The following is a 19,246-nucleotide window of genomic DNA, read 5'->3' as shown; positions in this document are numbered from 1 at the left end:
TATCGTCTGCAACTCACCACCTATCATGAGATACCATACCTTTTATGGATTTTTATAGCTGGCAGAATGAGAATGCGCCTGTTGTCCAATCAAAGTTCTGTGCTATTATGGAATGTACTTAGCACCTCTGCAATTGCTCTACCTGCTCCAGGAATCCAAAAGCAGGTTCTAACGCAGAATTTCATTGTAGCTATAAACAATAGTGCTCAGAGACTAGAATATATCCATGCTGCCTTCTGTGGCTGCAATCCTAACCCTTCCCAGCATTTCTTATCCATTGAAATGACAGCTCTGTTTAACTGCAAAACAAAATGGCTACCTCCAGAAAATCAATATGGCAGCCTCCATGAAAATTTCAAAAGATGGAACACTGAGCGTGTCACAATAGAACCTTTCAGAATCCATGGATGATGACATCACAATGGACCCTTGCTGTTTTCCTTCCTGGCAGCAGCCATGATCCTTCATTCTTCAGTCAGGTGTGGATCCATGCACATCAATAGTGATGAGCGGCAGGGGCAATATTCGAATTCGCGATATTTTGCGAATATTCGCCATATATTCGAGAATTTGCGAATTCATGATATCTAAGCATTATTTTCTTGATTGCGAAAATTCGCATAAAATTTGCCTAAAGAATTCACATATAAATTCGCATGAACTGGTATTTTAAAAAAATTTAATATTCGCATATTCGAATATATTTTGCGATATTCTAAATATTCGCGAATTCTCGAAGTGCTGATATTCGCGATTAAAATTCGCAATTCGAATATTCGTGATCAACACTAGTCACATGTGGTCTCCCCTACGTAAAGCATTTTACACGGGCACCACAGTACATATACTACCCAAAATGAATTACATGTGAGATAGTGTTTGATGTGAAACGTCTCTCCTGTATCAGGATGTGTGAATGTTGACCCTTTCGCCATAAGTTTACAATTCACACATCGCAAACAAGGGAAGCTCTCTGTACGTTTAGTTTTCAAAAAAGTCTGTCTTGCCTGTCCCTTTTGTGGTACCCTTGAGCGCACAATTATATATACATACATATATATATATATATATATATATATATATATATATATATATATATATAACTCTCAAGTTAGAGTACCGTTTATCTCTACCTACACTGAGGGTAGCTATCAGATAGCAGGTGTCATCAAGAAATATTGGCCTATATTGAATAGTAACTTTGGCAATGTGAAAGAATTTGCTGTACCTCCCCTAATGTCATATAGGAGAACTGACAGCCTGAGAGACAAATTGGTCAGAGCAGAGGTAGCTGGAGACAGGACCTCTGTCCAGACCTACATAGGTCGCAGGAAGTATGGATGTTATCCATGCTTAAACTGCGTGAATTGCAGTTATATGCTGAAAGGGGAGAAATTTACGCACCCAATATCAAACACATTGTTTGAAATACGACACTTCCTAACATGTGATAGTTCATTTGTCGTCTATCTTCTGTCTTGTCCCTGCAACCTCCTATACGTTGGGGAAACTACCTGTGACGTGAAGACGAGAACGAACTACCATAGCTACTCCATCCGCCAAAAACGGAGGGACCTTCCTGTGCCTAAGCATTTTGTTGAAGCTGGGCACAGAGAAAAGGACCTTAAGTTCAGGGTGATAGATCACATTCCTCCACTTAAAAGGGGAGGTAACAGGGAGAGATTGTTGAAGCAGCGTGAGATTATGTGGATACACAAGTTACGCTCACTTAAGCCTGACAGCCTTAATGCAGAATGTAGATGGGAATTATGTGGATAGAGAATGTGTTATTTGCTCACCAAGCATGGGGGGTTGTGAATCGTCTTGTCTGGTGGGGAGGATATACAACAGTGCTATTTGGAACCTATTGTATGTTCAGTATTTTTTACACTTTTTCTGTTTGTTTCAAAGATTTTTTGGACAAGCTTAATGACCCTTTGTCTAACATTTGGATGGTGCCGTGTGTGGACCCCCTGAGTACGCTAACAAAGCAGTGACCATCGTATGAAGAACTGGCTGATGCGGCGGGTGTGCTTTTGGACGAGTCACATGGTGCATATTATGATATTTTGACCTGATTTGCACTAACATGAAGGTGGTATTGGAAGCCATGGTATTGGCCTCGAACCAGGATGCCAGATGGCATTGTTTTGGAATACCACATTTTAAGTGCATGTAGATGGGAAGGGTTTGTCCCATTGGAGAAGCACTTGTTTTTCTCTTGGTGTGGGGGATGGCTTAAGGGGGCGCCACTGGTATGTCTGGTTATGGAACCGGGCGCTGGATGTGGCCGTCCCTTGGCCCCCTCACACACCAAGATGAAGGTTGACATGACTACTGTGCACGGTGTGGTCGTCTTGATGCCCCCGCCGTAAGCCGCACTGGGATATTTACCCTGTGTTACCATGGCCACTGACACGCCCCCTTGACGCTGTGCTAGTGCGGGAGTGTCACATGTCCTTTCCCTCCTCCCACCGCCGCTGCGACTGCGGTGCGCTCCACTGGGTGACGGTGCATTCCAGGGAGCATGCGTGGTGACGCGGCTGCGTGCGGAGGTGGGTGAGAGACGTCTGGCGCATGCGCATAGCAGATGGGGGGACGCCAGCGCTGGCTGACTCGGCGGGTCCAAGGGCGGTAAGCTCCATCAGTTTTTAATGTCTGATATTTTAACTCTTAATGTACAGAGCACGTCTGCACTTGACTTATAATATTGGGTGTTGTACTTAAGGGACACTGTTTGTGCATATTAAATTGTAATGTACAAATGAATTGTATATAGATTGTACGATGCTCACTGTCGATTTGTTTTATAGATCATGTATATGAGAAATATTGTTTTGACACTAACATGTAGTATACACAGAATGTCATGTGATGATGCGGTGTATGATGATCATGTGACCCTATTGTTAACATGTGTTTTCACTGATTGCACTGAGTCTGTAATGAATTGTGGGTATATATACCCAATAGTAAGCACTGTTGTATAGCTTGACAAAGGCCTCATTGAGTAGGCCGAAACGTTGCTGGGAATAAAGTTTTGGGGTCGTCACCCTGTCACCAAAAGCTGGAAGTGCTGCCTCGTCATTTGTTGAGTACTTATCGTGGAGGAGAAGCCTACCTCTGTGAGGAATTGCACCCAGTGCACATGGTCTGACTGTGCTGCTGCGGTATTTGTGATTTTATATATATATATTTCAACCCTTCCTCAACAATCCCCCTGTTGTCGGAAATACGACAATATTTCGGGGGGAAGGGTTGAGACATATTTTCCCCCCTCAACCCCATTCTTAGTGATAGTTCGGGAAGAACTGGAGTACACACTGATCCTTAGGTACCTAGACATCACCCATCCTGACTGACTTTTCTCCGACCTGCTCTTCACCATAACCAACTCCTCCATCCACAGGATAACCGTTGTCTCCTTCTCGCGGGAACTTTCTGGACATCTTTTGCTTTGATCGTTTCGGTATCAGCCCCTCCTACTGTACTTCCGGAGCGGCTTGACCCTCGCAGTCTTCAACTTGCCTTTCTTTCAGGTAACAGTCCTCCGGTGTCGGTCACCCCTGATGAGTTTGGAGTGACCACACCCCTCACCATCTCTCGGTATTGCTGCCGATCTTCAGGTGTCGTCGTCGTCCCCCCAAGGAATCTGGAGCGGGTTCACCCTCACAATTTGAGTATCTGACTGCGCCAACTTTCTTTAAGCAAGACCTCCGACATCTCTTGTTTCATATTGATTGAAGGATGGGTGCGGTTCTCCCATGGACAGATAAGTAGGTCTTTACAAGGCAGGTCAGATTTTTCATTAAGTGAGGTGATGTCATGGTACCTAAATTCTAACTGCGGGAAATACCTCCGCCACACTACACATCCAGCCCTTCCCTCATGAACTTCACCTTTCCAGGGTTCAAAGTGGCAAATGGCGAACAGAGGGGGCCTGTCCCTAATCTTATCCCCATTCACACAACATACATCCTATTAACACAGTTCCCCTCCCCCAACCCACCTAGACCAAAGGACATTTATATAAAAAAAGAGAAAATATATATACAATACTATGAAATCTCAGGAAGGCATAGGACGTACCTCCCAAAACCTGAAAATTTTTCTTTTCCGGTTCAATCAATCATGTTCTTTGGATCTTAGGCTTCAGGACTTTGGTAAAATTAAGTCCTGAGCCTCCGGCGGTTGAGTTTGTGAAGTCTCGTCTGGTTCTGGCTTAGTTGGTCCGCTAGTCTCTTGACCCTCCGGTACATCCACCACAGTCCTAGGTACATAAGTCCAACCAGAATCACTATCACCGGGTGTATCAATAAATTAAAGAAAGAGGTTGCCTTAGGGCTGTATCCAAAAAGACTCTCCCACCACAAAATCTTTGAGTCCTTGTCCAAAGCTGTGGCAACCGCAGTAATTTTTGTTCGGTCATGGGTTAGTTGTATGGTGGCCTGTTTCTCCGTCTCCCGAAGATGTTGGATAATTTCTTCCTCTTGGCTGAAATCCAGCAGGAGATGTTTAAGTTCTTTGCCGAAGCCAAGAGGAATCTTTTGGAGCCTCACAGGAACATCGGGGCAAATGTAGAGTCTCTTTTCCAGGGTAATCTGGGTTCTTCCCTGCTGCTCTGCGACGTCCAGACCTAGAACGGGATACAGTACAGTACGCTCTGGGGAGGAGTTCTCCTCTCTCTGTGCAATTAAGTCCATAAATTGCAAACGATCAGTTACCCCCTTGGTACCAACACCAATACCCCTGTCCCAAGTATTTTAAAGAGGATGAGGGTATTGTATTGACCTTCATCTTATAGGTCCCCTCGATGTTCCAACACTGGTGCCCAAGCACCCGATCTCGACTACCCTGACAGAGGATGGCATCCTCTCTCAACCAACATCCGTCAGTGTCAAACAAAGAAGGATGGCCTTCTTCATATGTTAGAACGCTCAAGGGGAGCTGGGGATGAAGTACCATCTGGTTGTACATCATCGTTCCTAGATTGATGGCACTGTATCGCTGTCTGAGGTGACCAGACACGGGTGCCAAGGACGAAGCAGTGCAGGTTAAATTCCGACATCCATGCCACTGAACTACCCACCAGTTGGTATGATTGATGGCAAAAGGAGAGATCAGTGGACTTATCCGCTGACGTAGGTTGAATGGGAAGTGGCCGCTGTGTAAAGTTGAAACAATATGTTTAAGGTTGTCCAAGAGTTCGCTTTGGACCTGCGTACACGCCAGAGAAAGCTGAGCTTGATCCTGCTCCTCCAAGAGACCCACAACTAACCTCCTAAACTTCTCACGTATAGCAGAAGATAGAGAGGTAGTGGCATCTATGTGTGAATACTGCAAACCCTCTAGGACGTGGTTTACATCCAGCTGGGTCTTGAATCCTTCCCCGGCGTGTCGCGCAACCTCTCCAAGCTTACTTCTCAGGACTTCCATATCCATAGTGTTCAGGGCGCCCACTCCCAAAGCACCTCCGCCAAGTACCATAGCCACTAGATCTCTCCTCCCCCTGTTCTTCCTATGTCTGGAGTCATCTTTCCCTACCTCTTGCCCCGCCTCTATCCAGCCTCTCACCATGTCAATTTGGTTCCTAACAAACTCCTCACACCTGTGATCCCAATGGTCAACTCGGAAGTCATCTACGGAAATTATCCAGGTAAACAGGATGAATTTGGCATCCGTGATGATTTTCCAGGGGGATGACAGTTGAGGAGCTATGGGATCTTCCAATTGATGGATGGGGGCGGTGCAAGAGTCCGAATGCGGTTTTACCGGTTAGAGACCTTCTGTATCGTAGGGGACCCTTACCACTATCCCTTGAACGGATACCACTGTTCGTTTTCTCCAGCCTTTAACACTAGCTTCCCTACAGGTTTGGATTTGGACAGATAGACCCACTGAGTAAAGGTCCAACACCCTTAGTCTACTGCCTCGCAAAAAGGCCACTTAAACGAACCATCTATATTGATGTTAATGTCCCGGCCCCGGGGTCTTTCCAATCGGAAGACACATATCTAACCTGGTATTCTTCAGTCATAGCGGTACCATCCATCCACCGTAGGGGTATCCACCCCGTTGCACACCAAATCCCACCTCCAGGGATTAGTGTCCAACATCACCATCTGGGTTTCCTGCTCACAGTGGGCATAGGTGACAAAATAGTATCCTGTCACCTCAGGAACACAGTTGTCTCATGATCATGATCGACCGTATGGATGGAGATCCCTTTAACTGAACATACCTAGGGTCCTTGGCATCGGTCCGTACCTTTAAAACTGTGGCTCGGTATAAGCCTTCCAGTTTTACCGGACCACTCTGATCATTCCAAATGGCCTGACCAGAGTCACTGCAGTTTAACTTTAACATCATTATACTGGTTTGCAGATAATCTGTGGACACATTTTCCTGAACATAACTGGATTCCCTGGTGATAATCATCCTGGAATCCCTCTACATACAATAAGCCTTCAGGGTGCCTTTTACTGGAATGGGCCTATCAAAATATGTCCTCATCCTTAACCTGTCTTGGCTATCCTTCCCCAGGAAGGTAGCTTTCAGGATGTACCAACCGCTGTACTCTGCCCCAGTGACATCTTCGGGACTCAGCATTCCCTCCTTGGTGCACAACACCGTGGTAGTGTTGGTTCTCACTTGCTGGTAAGGGTGCAAGTGTGGGTCCCTAGACACCCATCTTGAGGATTTGATAGGTGTAGGGTCCTGAAAATGTCTGAATTCCTTGAGACAGAGGGCTTGTAAATCATGTTGTATGGCAGACACATTCTCCACCGGGGTATAATGCTGAATTACACCGTTGGCAAAACCCTCTCTCTGGAAACCATATAGATACCACTGGCCCGGTGTAAAGGTGAAATTCTCGTATGGTTCCCGGATTTTGCCACCCAAACATTCCACCATTAAAAGGCCAGGTCCATTAAGTGATATGTTGGCCATACCAATGTTAGTCCCCAGGCCGTCCCCTGAAGAGGCCGATCCTGCCATCAACATGCTTACCATCAGTGTCACAAGCTGGAGACTTATCCCGTTTAGAGGACGCCTAGCTCTTCCCTGGCAATGTGGTCCCATGGCATATCTCCCTCTTGTGTTCTGTAATTAGATGGAGTGTGATAAGTGTAATGGATCCACCATCGACCCACCAAGCCCTCTCCCCCCCCCTTCACCCAACTCTGAATGGAATGCGTTATTGAGTTGGGGAGGCTCGGATGGCCTTGGCCTGGTCGATGTGAATCCACAAGACTTCCTGCTGTCTACGGGATCTCTTTTTGTTGGTTATTGGCCTTAGTACTTTCAGCATAGTGTCTCCCATTACTTCAAGGACCTTGTAGGGTACTTCCCAGTTTGTGTCCCATGGACCAACCCGACGGAAGACTTTCACCATCACCATTTCTCCTACAGCAGGCATTGGTGTTTCCCCCTTTAGATACAGTTTGTGCAACCGTATCGCTGCATGCAGCAGTAACTCCTTCAGGTTTTGTTGAACCTGTTGGAGAAACATGTCTCTGGCGATGGCGTTCTTCGTGGGCTCCGACACTTGGGGTTCGTTAGGCAGACATAAGGGCATCTTACGTCCGGTCATCAGTTCAAACGGGGAGATACCGATAGTGGAGGCCTCGGTGGCTCGAATACCCATTAGCACGGCGGGGAGAGAGATTACCCAAGAGGAACCTCTCTCCAGCAGTGCCTTGGAAAGCCGGGTTTTGATGGTCCGGTTCATCCGCTCCACGATGCCCGCAGACTGAGGGTGGTAAGCCACATGAAACCTTTGCTTTATGTCTAGGATTCCACAAAGCGCTTTCATTACCTTACCCGTGAAATGGGTCCCTCTGTCTGATTCTATCACTCTGGGGATACCCCATCGTGACAGAACCTGTTCCCAGAGAACACGGGCAGTGGTGGCAGCCGAATCGTTGACAGTGGGGATGGCTTCTACCCATTTTGAGAAGACATCCACTATTACCAGTGCGTAACGGCAGTTACGACTTCCGGTTGGCAACGGTCCGATAAAATCAATTTGTATCGCGGACCATGGACCATCAGCAGGAGGAACTCGCTGCAACACCGGCTTCAGGGCTGACGCCCTTGGGTTGACTTGAGCACACACCAGGCACTGTTGAGTAACCTCCTTCACTGTATTGGACATTCCTGGCCAGAACAATTTGTCTCTCAGGAGAGGCAAGAGTTTATTCCGGGCGAGGTGTCCAAACAGTTGGTGGTTCTGCTTGCAGATGCTGCGCGACCACCGGAAGAGGAAGCTGCTGAGTACCGGTATCGTAACACAGGATCCCTTGTTGTACCGACCAGGGATGCTGTGGTGATTTGATGTGTCATTAGAAAAGGATCTTTGGCTTGTTCCTCCTCAAATGACACCGGGCCGTCACTCAGATGGGTTTGCGCTGCAATCCGGTACGTTGGTAGTGGCTCAGTGCCTGGTTCCCGGAGGGTACCAGACACTGCTGCTAGTTTTGCCAGCTCGTCGGCCTTGTTATTACCCGTTATCAAAGGTTTGTTCCCTTTTTGATGCGCCAGGATTTTGATAATGGCTGCTTCCCCCATGTGTGCCATGCCCCACTCCCACAGCTCCTTCAGGACTGACACATGAGCCAGAGGTTTGTTGTGGCTGTCCACAAATCCTCTCCTCTTCCATATGTCAAGGTGCAGGGTGAGGGAGCGAACTACATATGAGCTTTCGCTATATATAGCTCGTTTCCCTGGGGGCTGAAGAAGCAGAGCTTCTTTGACAGCCTCTAGCTCTGCCCACTGTGCTGACATGTGACCCGGTAACCTGACAAGACTCTGGGTACCAGTGGTCTCATCCAGCACAGCAAAACCTGTGACATATTCCCCATCCAGATAGAATCGAGAGCCATCAACAAAGATGACTGTCATCTGGACGCCTGTCAGTCCTGAACATCTGTGGCGAGTCGTCCAGTTCTGGTTGGCCACAGTCATGTTCGGTTCCAGTCATGTTCATCAACTGGGACAGAACATACTTGGCCTTGTAGTCCACCTGCAGATTCCGGTCACTGAGATCCATGATCCATCCCCCGAATCTTTGTTGGGAGACTCCACGGAGAGTATCACAGAGCAAGAGGGCTAACGGAGAATGTGGAGTCTGCATGGTGAGGGGCCGGGAGCCTACAATATGCTCGGTGGTCTTGACGGCATAGTGTAAGGCTGCCAGTTGCTTGGCACATTCATCGAACCCTCATTCGACGGGCGAAAGTAGCCTGGAGAAATATCCCAGCGGTCTGGTCTCATACACTACCTTCTGTAGAAGGACCGCTGAGATAGACTCCATCCCTGCATGAGCCTGTATGGCCATTTCCCCATCCGGATGTGGAGTGGCCAACACAGGCGCCGAGGAGAGATCTCTTTTCAAGGTAGAAAAGGCCTCTTCCTGCGCATCAGACCAACCTTTGATTGACGGTTCTTCTCCTCGGAGGAGCTCATAGAGAGGTTTCGCTTTAGCAGCGAAATCCTCTATGAACTCCGTCATGAAGTTGGCCACCCTAGGAATGACCCGTTGCCAGTCTCATGAGTATGGAGAGACGTCCCTCCTTATCATGAAACTGTCCATTTATTGGTTGCATTCTCCCAGTTACCTCATACCTTTAGTTAAGGTGTGTGGGTAACCACAATTTGAACAACTCCATGCGATATTCCGGAGCCACTGAATATTTGTTACAGTGACCCTCAAAAACATCGCACAAAGTAAACGGATCTACATTGGGATCGTATTTTGGATCTCCTTGCAGATCCGTAACAAGAAGTTTATCCTTTCCATACTGGAATGGTTAGGATAAACCTCTTCCTGTTTTTCCGGACGTGTTGGCGGATTGGAAGTGGAAAATAGCCAACCACTTTCCTCACCCAAACTGTTGTCCTGTTCCTGGAAACGGCTACTATACGTATTGTCCCTGTCTCCTAGTATCTACCACTTCGGATGTATGATCCGCGGGAGACCTTGGCGCAGTCACCGTTGTCTCCCCCTGTGCCGTTCCCGAAACGCAAATCTGTTTCGTGGGCACCATGCAGTTAGTACTAGGCCGTGACAGACTGGAGATCACCTGCCGCAAATCCGCAATGGTTTCTGTTTTTTGCAGCCAGGTCCTCCCCCATCTGAACAATCATGGCATCCGTAGATGCCACATTGTTCCTATACTGATTAATCTCAGTGTACAGTCTGAGTAGCTCTCTGTCCATGTCAGAGCAGAAACTCTCCTTGTCTGAGAGTCTCGAATCTAACACGCAGATTTCTCTGCCCCTCTCGACTGTACACTGGGCCCTCTCTTGCAGTTGAACTTCTAGTGTGTGTAACCTTTTAATGTTATCAATACAACAATTGCAGTGGAAGTTTGCCTTGTCGGACACTTCCTCTGCCTTTCCCGTGTTGACGAGTGTCTCTGTGTGTTATGCCTTCAGGTGTTTGTTAGTCTTGTTAAAGACATTCCTACTGATACAAATCCGGTCGTGAGCGTATGCCTGGTCCAGCAAAGCAGACCATAGCAGCTCAGCGGATTTGTATGTAGTGAGGATAATTGGAATAAAAGTGCTGTGTTTGCTCAAGTGTTGCAGTGTAGAGAAGTTCATACTCACTTTTTGCTAAGCGTCCATCTTCTCGTTGGTGCTGTATTTTGTCCTACGCAGCTGCTTGGAAGAAGTCCTTTTTCTCCCGGATCGCCTCTTCCTGAACAGCCGGACTTATACGCAGCTCCAATGAAGATGGATCTCTTCCAGTGACGTGTCCTCTTCTCCCTTGCAACACTCAAGCGGTGCAGTGACTGTGTAAAGCAAATAGAAAGATATTAGTAATCAGACAGATTATAGAGATTCTCTGCTAGAGATTTTGATCTGCGTTTGGTTCTGTAAGGAAGAATCGCGCTACCTGTCCGAACTATCAGGTCCTAGACGCTCAGAAACCGCTGACCGCGTCTCTCTTGCCTGATAATTCACAGTATAAGCAATCCCTAGCCTCCAGACCAAATACTGATGCAAAATCTACGCAGTGAACCTGGCTCGCCAATGTTAAGGGGGAATATTAATTACCAATATTATGCAAATATCAATAATTAATATTCATAAATAGGAAGAATCGTCTACTGATGACTCCACCTATTTATACCTTAAATAAAGATATCACTATTACTTTCCCTTACACTAATCAAAAAATTCACAGCTAAGACAATATCCCTTCAGAGGGAGTAATAACCACAGGTGGTATATATGTATAATTATTGTAATCACAGGGTTCCTCCTGTTATAAAACGTAGCCTTTATTATAAATCACATGTAAAATAACAAACTCCCACAAACAAAAACACAGAAAAAGAAAAAATACACAAAAACGGCACATCAGGGATATGTACTGTAATGCTCAATGGCAATGAGTCTATTCCTCCGTTGTGATTGAGGACAGAGATATAGGAAGGGTATTGGTTGTTGGTTTGGGCCTATCGCTATATATAGCCCTCTACTTAACAACCCTGCCTATAAATGGAATGGCCGCCCTGATAAGGGTGATCCCGTATTCTGGAACCTCCTGATAGGCCCTAGGCTGACCCTATAATGCTGTTGAGTCCTTAGGTAGTGGCCTATTCTAGGTACACAGAAAAAAAATAAAAAAGAGATTTTTGTGAACTCACCTGTAAAATCTCTTTCTCGCTTTATTCATTGGGGGACACAGGACCGTGGGTATAGCTTGCTGCTGCCACTAGGAGGCGACACTAGGCTGAAAGCTGTTAGCTCCTCCCCTGCAGGCTATACCCCCTCCAGCCTGTAGAGAGCATATCAGTTTGTGCTTCAGCAGTAGGAGAAACAGTACCGAAACAAAAACACAACCAGTAAGGACCACTGCCCAACAAAAAGGACCCACTGGCCCACTGGCCTCATAACAAAAGAAAAAATGGGTGGGTGCTGTGTCCCCCAATGAATAAAGCGAGAAAGAGATTTTACAGGTGAGTTCACAAAAATCTTGTTTTCTCGCTCATATCATTGGGGGACACAGGACCGTGGGACGTCCTAAAGCAGTCCCCGGGGCGGGAAACAACCACTGGCCCAGAAAAAAAACAACTCCCTCATGTAAGACACTACACTGCGGCCTGCAAAACTCTGCGGCCAAGAGCAGCATCCGCCGAGGCGAAAGAATGCACTCGGTAAAATTTTGTGAAGGTGTGTAAAGAGGACCAAGTCGCTGCCTTACACAATTGAGACGCCGAAGCGTGGTGAAGGTGAGCCCAAGAAGCCCCGACCGCCCTGGTAGAGTGAGCCGTGATACCGGGAGGCGGAACCTTGTCCTTGGAGCGGTAGGCCTCGGCAATGGCCGATCTAATCCACCGAGCAATCGTCACCTTGGAGGCTGCCAAACCTTTACGAGGACCTTCCGAGATTACGAACAGGGAGTCCGTGCGTCTAAAGGGGGCCAGCACTGCCAGGTAGATCCGCAAAGCCCGTACCACATCCAGACGGTGGAGGGCCACCTCCCTAGGATGAGAAGGCTCAGGGCACAAAGAGGGCAGAACAATGTCCTCATTAACATGAAACGCCGACACCACCTTCGGAAGGAAGGACGGCACTGTCCGAAGTACTACCTTGTCTTGATGAAACACCAAGAAGGGCTCTTTGCACGAGAGAGCCGCCAGTTCCGACACCCGCCGGATGGAGGTAATTGCCACCAGAAACGCGACCTTCCATGAAAGCATGCGAAGGGAGACTGTTCGCAGAGGTTCAAATGGCTCGGACTGGAGCGCTACCAACACCAGATTCAGGTCCCAGGCATGTAACGGTGGCCGATAAGGGACTGCGGTGTGAGCCACTCCCTGTATGAAGGTCTTGACTGGACCCAACACCGCCAGTGTACGCTGGAAAAAAATGGAAAGAGCAGAAACCTGACCTTTCAGCGAACTCAGAGCTAGTCCCAGCTCTAAACCCGCCTGAAGGAAAGCCAGGGAGGGAAAACTGCCTGGGAGGAAGATCCCTGTCCTCACAGAATTTAAGGAAAGACTTCCACGTCCGATAATAGATTTTGGCGGAGGAGGGCTTCCTAGCCCTAATCATCGTGCGAATGACCGCATCAGAGAAACCTCTTTGCTTCAACAGGAATGTTTCAATAGCCACGCCGTTAAACGAAGCGTATTTAAACCCTGGTGGAAGACTGGGCCCTGTGAGAGCAGGTCGGGCCTGAGTGGAAGTGGCCACGGTACGTCTCCCAGAAGAAGAATGAGCTCTGAGTACCAAGCTCGACGCGGCCAGTCTGGGGCGATCAGAAGCGTCTGAATGCCCTCCATCCTGATTCTGCGTAGGATCCGAGGCAGGAGCGGTAACGGAGGGAACACGTACAGAAACGTAAAGTTGTCCCACGGAGCCACGAGGGCGTCCACGTTGTACGCCATCGGATCTCTTGCGCGAGACAGAAAGCACGGGAGTTTGTGATTTAGCCTGGACCAGATCCACTTCCGGGCGCCCCCACCGGAGACAAAGGTCCTCGAACACCTCCGGATGGAGAGACCACTCCCCGAGTCCACAGTCGTTCGGCTGAGGAAGTCCGCTGTCCAATTGTCCACACCCGGGATGAATATTGCTGAGATCACCGGAACGTGGGCTTCCGCCCACTGCAGAATCCTTGCGGCCTCGTTCATCACCGTCCCGCTGCGAGTCCCCCCTTGGTGGTTGATATAGGCAACTGCTGTGGCGTTGTCCGACTGTATCCTGACCGGACGGCCCTGCAAGTAGGGGGTCCAATGGCAAAGGGAGAGGTAGATGGCCCGGAGCTCCAGTATATTGATAGGCAGTTTGGACTCCGACGGAGACCAAACGCCTTGGGCTGTCCGGATACCAAAGACCCCTCCCCAGCCGCGGAGGCTGGCGTCGGTCGTGACCACCGTCCATGATACTGGGAGGGAGGACTTCCCCGAGGACAGGTGGTCCGGCACCATCCACCAGCCAAGAGCTGCGCGCACGGGCTGAGACAACGAGATCCTGAGGTCCAGAGAATCCCGGGACTTGTCCCAGGAGGACAAAATGAGCCACTGAAAGTCCCTGGTGTGAAATTGGGTGAATGGAATCGCCTCGAAGGAGGCCACCATCAAGCCCAGTACTCGCATGCAGCTGCGAATCGACACCCTGCGGCGCTGGATGAGCAGACGCACCGCCTTCTGAATGTCTGACCTCTTGTCCAGTGGTAGACGCACCACGGCAGCCTCGGAGTCCAGTGTCATGCCCAAGAATCTGATCTGAGTGGTGGGAGACAGGCATGACTTCCTCAGATTGATTATCCACCCGAAGCGAGTGAGGGTGCTCATCGTAATCCGAAGACTCTCTTCGCATTGAGCCGCTGTAGGTGCCTTGACCAAGATGTCGTCCAGATACGGGAGAAGGGTAATGCCTCTGGACCGCAGAATCCCCAGGAGAGGGGCAAGAACCTTTGTAAATACTCGCGGAGCCGTCGCCAGACCGAACGGCAGAGCGACAAACTGGTAATGAGTTGTCTGGATGGCAAATCGAAGGAATCGTTGGTGGGCTGTGGTGATGGGGATGTGGAGATATGCATCCTGGATGTCCAAGGACACCATGTGCTCCCCTTTCACCAGTGAAGCAACCACGGAACGGAGGGACTCCATTCTGAACCTTTGAACCCGCAGATAACGGTTCAACAGTTTGAGGTCCAGCACTGGCCTCACATCGCCCTCCTTCTTGGGGACCACAAACAGGTTGGAATAAAAACCTGTAAACCGCTCCTCCAAGGGAACAGGGGAAATCACCCCCCGTGAGAGAAGTGACTGGACTGCGTGCAAAAGAGCCGCGGCCCGGGTGGGATCCCTGGAGGGCTGGGAGAGGAAGAAGCGGTTGGGAGGAAGAGACCTGAACTCTATTTTGTAGCCCGAGGAGACAACCTCGAGCGCCCATGCGTCCGGAATATGGGCGTGCCAAATCTCCTGAAATAGAAGAAGACGCCCCCCCACCTGTGAGGGTGGGGACAAACCTTCATGCTGAAGGCTGCTTACCTGGGGCTGTGCGAGGCTGCTGAGCCCGCGGACGCCAGGCCTGTTGGGGCTTAAAGGATGGTCCTTTCCGTCGATCCTGATTGGGCGGCCCCGCCGCTGAGGGTGCTGGACGGGTGCCCGAAAACCGGCGAAAGGACTGGTAGCGAGAAGATGAAGTTCTGGACTGAAAAGGCCGCTTTGCCCTGGGTTGGGGCAGATGGGTGCTTTTTCCACCCGTAGCCTCAGAAATAATCTCATCTAGTTTGGACCCAAATAGCCGAGACCCAGAGAACGAGAGCCTCAACAGGGAGCGCTTAGATGAAGAATCAGCTTTCCAGGCCTTGAGCCACAACTCCATGCGGATTGAAGTGGCGAGAGCCGAGGAACGGGCGACCATAGTCCCAGCATCCAGAGCCGCTTCACAGAGATATTTCCCTGCCTGAGAAATTTGGAGTGCTGACGATTGAAGTTCCGCGGGAGGAAGGTCGGACTCTATGTCCTGGTTCAAACGGAGGGACCACTCCGAAACTGCCTTGGCTATCCAGGCAGAGGCGAAAATCGGCCGCAATGCCGAACCGCTCGCTCCTGGAGGGAAGAGCCATCCGCCACCGGTATGGTAGTGAATTTTGCCAAGCGAGCAACCGGTGGGTCCACCTTCGGTGGGGAGGACCATTTGTCCACGGACTCGCGTGGAAAAGGGTAAAGTAGGTCTAGGCGTTTCGGAATAACGAAACGCAAACCTGGCTGGTCCCAAGCCTTCGTGACAACGACAGAAAAATCGTTGTGTAATGGGAACGTTTTGGGGGTCTGTTTCGTACGCAGAAATGACACCCCTTGTTGGCTAGTGGAGGGAAGGTCCTCCTGAACCTGGAAGGTGTCCCTTATTGACGATATCAGGCTATCCACCATGGATGCAATCTGAGAAGAGTGCTCCAGATCCATATCTGCATCCGAATCCCCAAGCTCTCCTTCTGACAGTACGTCGCCTAAAAGGGAGGACGCCTGTGAATGGGAACCAGGAGCAGGGGGGGATGCTGAGGCGTCAGAGGAGGAACGGGTGCCTGCTCTGGGATGCTTACTAGGAAGTCTGCCTCTGGTTTGTGCGCTATGCGACTGTGCGGATTGCGCCGGTGTAGATTTCTCTACCAAACGACCCAGCAATGAAAGGGTGGAATGGGAGATTTTTGAGAGGTCTTCCACTGCCCGTGACAGGGACCTTGCCCAGTCTGGTTCCCCCTGGACAGGCCGCTCCAGGGCTTCTGTGGGCTGTTGTGCCCTAGGGGGATGGCTCTGTGCAGGTTTCTGACATGCAGAGCACAGTGATAGTGACTGACCGCGGGGGAACTTTTCTGAACACAAGGAGCAGGCATAGTAAGTGGTCCTACAGGGTGCCTGGTGAGGGTCAGTGGCCGGGTCAGACATGGTCAAATCTCCTGCTGGATGGGGGTATCGCTTGCCTACCAGTATGGAGGTCCCAGGTCCTGTGTCCTACCCACGCAGCGCCGAGGAAGAATCAGGAAGTTGAACCAGGGCGGGAAAATAAGCCACGCCCCCTTCCAGCCCGGGAAACGGCAGCCTAATGCTGAAGTGGGGAGGCCACGCCCCCCGCTCTGTGAACGGCCCGGGGAGCGCACGTGACCGCTGATGCTGCGGTCAGAATGCCTAATATTCCCCATGTCCCGGCCCTGACCGCAGCAGTACTGGAACCGCTGCGGCTGAAAGGTAATGCCCGGCGCCCTGATACTTCAATTCGATCTCCCCGGTGCATAAGCGCGCTATGCAGCCGCCTCTAATAAATAGACCCGATATGCCGCAGAGCGGGCCGTGCGGCGAGAGAAGTGAGGTTGGAGATCGGGCTGACGGGCTGACATGGCCGAGGAGGGGGGGGGTGGAAGATGGAGGAGGCTCTTCTGCAGCTAGGGGGATGAAGCGGATTACTTACCTGTCTTCATCTGTGTTCTTCACCCTATAATGCATCACCCTCTTGCTGAGGGGAAGCAGGGGAGCGAGGCTGCCCTGGTCCACTTTGTCTTCTTGGGGGAGGCAAGGCGGTGAATTAGGTACACCGGCCAGCCTCCCGGGGATACAGGGACGCAGGCGACCCTGTGCCCCCTTCCAGTATTCTGTGGATTAAAGATAAAAAATAATAAAATCAAAATAAAAAATAAAAAATGCCACCCTGCAAAGGTGAGGTCTGCCTCCTACGACACTAAGCTAAAAACTGATATGCTCTCTCCAGGCTGGAGGGGGTATAGCCTGCAGGGGAGGAGCTAACAGCTTTCAGCCTAGTGTCGCCTCCTAGTGGCAGCAGCACGGTCCTGTGTCCCCCAATGATATGAGCAAGAAAAAAAACTTACAGTACACAGAGCAATGGACCACCACAGCCGTGGATACCATATGTGAAAGTAGACAATTGCTCAAGATGTCTCGTGTTTAGCGATACACCAAAGTTTAATCACATGTGTGATTATCTATATGTACCGTATATGCCGGCGTATAAGACGACTGGGCGTATAAGACGACCCCCAACTTTTACACTGAAAATATAGAGTTTGGGATATACTCGCCGTATAAGACTACCCATTTTTCAACACACAGCAGTACATTACTGCATCCCACCACCATCCCTGGGTACCTCTGCCATCCCTGAATCCCACCACCATCCCTGGGTACCACTGCCATCCCTGCATCCCACCACCATCCCTGCATCCCACCACCATCCCTAGATACCACTGCCATCCCTGCATCCCACCACCATCCCTAGGTACCACCGCCATCCCATGGTATCACCACCATCCCTGCATCCCACCACCTTCCTTGTCCTCCCTCCCTGCCTCCCAGACCCTAAACATGTGCCACCTATACCCTGAACATGTTTTTGTTATGTTATTCTTCATATTCACATTCACATATGCACATCTGCGCCGCACTTAGATACGCCGCACGGAGATCTCGCACATGCGCAGGAGCGAGATGCGAGCGGGCGTGAGGATCCCGTGTATCCACGCTCGCCGCATGAAATCTCGCACATGCGTAGGAGCGAGATGCGAGCGGCCGGGAGGATGGCGGTACAAGGAGCATACAAGGTACAGAGCAGGGGGGAGGCATACAAGGTACAGAGCAGGGGGCGGTATACAAGGTACAGCGCGGGGGGGCATATGCCGTGGGTTACATCGCAGCTCTCAGCTGCTGGGGATACAAGGCAATAGCCCGGGCTCTCTCTGTTGATAATTCGGGCGTCCCGGCACTGCAGCGCCCGCCATACCCGGCGTATAAGACGACCCCCGACTTTTGAGAAGATTTTCATGTGTTAAAAAGTAGTCTTATACGCAGGAATATACAGTATATCATCACATACAAATATCTATGTACATAGTTATATACTACGATGCCAGACACATTTATTAATATAGATGTGATCTTAATATATACACACTTAGCACCTGAATTTGCTGCCTAAAAAATGGTGGCAAACAATCGAGCGCCTAAGTCCCTAAGCGTTTCACCCATATTGATAGCCGGGCTCCTCAGGGGACATTTAGTTTAATATTGTATTCGGCATCAATACTCAATTCAGGATGGCAGAGCAGTCAGCAAGGCCATCGATTATGATAATACAGTTTCAGCTATTTGTAATAAGTAGCCTAGTAGGTCTAATGTATTAGAATAGCTTGTCCTGTCAGACACAAGAGCCGCACATGACGCCTACATGTTAGTTTCTTTTAACTGGGAATACAGTGCATGGAACAGTGACCACCTGGGGTCAAGATACCGGACAACTACCAAGCCATGTCAAAATAAGTAGTCCCAATCAATGCTATTGGTGTAGAGACCTCTAGGAATGGTCACACATATAGTAGTCCCAATCAATGCTATTGGTGTAGAGACCTCTAGGAATGGTCACACATATATAATAGCATGTGTCATTTCATACAAGTAAGGTGATACTACTTGCGTGCCCGGACCACGCTTGGACGATCCCAAACTGTCACTAGGATTTGCAGCGATGCCCCTGCTCATCCATCAATGGCCCATGGGAAGTCTGTAGGGAGCCAAGAGAAAAATAGATAATGTTAGCCAGAGCCTTAATCAAAGTAACTGACCTTTTTCCTATGGAGTCTGCCTCCTACTCGCTTGAGGAACTCACAGTTATTGGTGCCTCACTGGTCCTGTGTGTGAGGTCGCCATCCATAGCATGAGGCCTGATTTAAATAGCCCGCGTTACTTCCTGGTGGGAGGAGCCAGTATCG

Source organism: Bufo bufo, chromosome 3 (assembly GCF_905171765.1).
Source record: "Bufo bufo chromosome 3, aBufBuf1.1, whole genome shotgun sequence".
NCBI classification, from domain to species: domain Eukaryota; kingdom Metazoa; phylum Chordata; class Amphibia; order Anura; family Bufonidae; genus Bufo; species Bufo bufo.
The sequence above is the reverse complement of the archived record's forward strand: the minus strand, read 5'-3'. Positions refer to the sequence as shown.